This window comes from Crocodylus porosus, unplaced genomic scaffold (assembly GCF_001723895.1).
Source record: "Crocodylus porosus isolate Cpor-Errol unplaced genomic scaffold, CroPor_comp1, whole genome shotgun sequence".
NCBI classification, from domain to species: Eukaryota; Metazoa; Chordata; order Crocodylia; family Crocodylidae; genus Crocodylus; species Crocodylus porosus.
In genome coordinates, this window is record NW_017728951.1 from 30,370,700 (window position 1) to 30,372,828 (window position 2,129).

The window sequence follows — 2,129 nt, forward strand, 5'->3', positions numbered from 1 at the left end:
AGTCACTGTTCCCCCGAGCACCGCCAGGAGTGACCAGGAATAACGGTCACAAGCTGGCAGAGGGTAGGTTTAGGTTAGATATCAGGAGGCACTACTTCGTGGTTAGGGTCTGGAACCAGCTTCCAAGAGAAGTGGTGCAGGTTCTTACCCTTGGGGTTTTTAAGAAGAGGTTAGATGAACATCTTGCTGGGGTCATTTGACCCCAGTACTCTTTCCTGTCATGGCAGGGGGTCAGACTAGATGATCTGCTCAGGTCCCTTCCAACCCTAGAAACTATGAAACTATGATTGTACTAAAGACAAACCTCTCTTAACACCATGCCTGTTTTTATGATGTGGATATCTGGAAGAGGCTGCACAGAATTCTTTACCCTGATAAATGGAGAAGCACAAAACTTGTACCTCTGGCCACTTGATATCTGCAGCCACCTGGGCTGATGGTTGGCAAAATCTCAATGCAAGCTGATCTCCTTTGGTATTCATTTGAGTCTCAAGGCAAAATCTCCTTTGGTATTTATTTGAGTCTGCAACTAGGTAGGCAGACATCTGCTTTAAACAATTCCAGCTACCAGTTTTATCTACATTTCACAACTTTATACATTGTAAGGCCACCAGGATCTTCTAGTCTGGCTCTCTCCATATCCAATGTTATGAATGCCATGCACTGATTTCTGCACCTAATCTGAGAACAGCCGAACAAATTGTCTTGTCCTTGTACTTTATCCTGACAAAGTACAGGTGGAGCTACTTCAAGATCAAGGATTATTTTATATGAAGAAATTTTAAGTAAAACTGATTTAATTTCCTTAGTGGCAGGGAAAGAGGCATTGATAGCTTCTACATGAAAACTGACTCTTTTTGCCATACATAACAGGCATATGCTAAAGCCCAACGTTTGTGGAATCCTTGTATATGCCATTATTAGCAGCTTTTGTTGCCTGTTTCTCTGTATGCCTCTACTACTCATGTCAAGTATGAGGTACAGGAAGTACATGTATGCAAAATCCTACTGTGATCATTTCCAGTCCCCAATTAAGAATATATAGGTAGCAAAAATCCTAATAAAAAGCAGTCACTTCACATGCAATGCTGCATATGGAAACCTTAACCGTTTCCAAAGCAAATATGATGGCATATAACCAAGTCCATTTGAAGCCAATTCAAATGATATAAAGCTGTTTACATACTTTGAGGAAACATTTTGTTATCTTTTATAATGTTCTCTTATCTGTAATTTATACACCTCACTCCCAGTGTATCTAGATCATCTCTGAAGAATCAGGAGAGCATCTCTGCAGACAGGGAAAGTGGTATTTCTTCCCTAGCTTTAATCAAGAGCCTTCAGAAATGTCTATATCCAGAAAAATCATTGGATGGTTTTGTTCCCTCTGCACTATAACCTTTTTACCTGAGTTTTAGGAGTGCCTTGGTGTGAAGAGGCACATGCCACATATGGTCACTTAGCCAGCAGTTACCAGAAATCTGTGCTGTGCCTCATCCCTACGGCATGCAAGGAAGAAGCCCAGCACACCACAGGCTCGGGTGGGGACCAATGACCACATTCAACACTGTACCTAGACTCCTGGCGGCCCTGTGGTGAACTGGTAGTATCAGGCTCCCCTTCACCAGAGGTACTGATAATGGTAATAATAATCATTGTTTTCACTATTTTCGGGACCCCTTTTTGTCCAGGCCGCAGAGGGCCCCCCGCCCCCCCCAGCCCTGTTTGTCCATGCCTGTGTCTGGCCCTGCCCACGCTCCCTTACTCCGTGTCAGGGCTGAGGGTGGGCGTATTCACGGTGGTACGAGGACGGGTGGAGAGGGCAGGGGGCCGGACTCGGTGGGCTCCGGCGGTCCCTTCCAGCCCTGCTTCTCTAGGACTCGAGTGGTGTAAAAGCAGCCCCGCTCAGCCGGGACCTGTTTGTGAGGCAGCTCCGGGGATCCCCCTCGTCAGGCCCCGCCATGAAGGCAGCGGGGGCCCCCAACCGCCGCCGTGCGAGCTCCCCAGGGCAGAGCGGGAAGCCCGAGGCCGGAGGCGGCGCCGGCACGTGGCACCCCTCAGGCGCGCGGGCGGGAGCTGCAGCGCCGGGCGGGCAGCTTGGGACGGGCTCCCTCGCCCGCCCTCCCCCG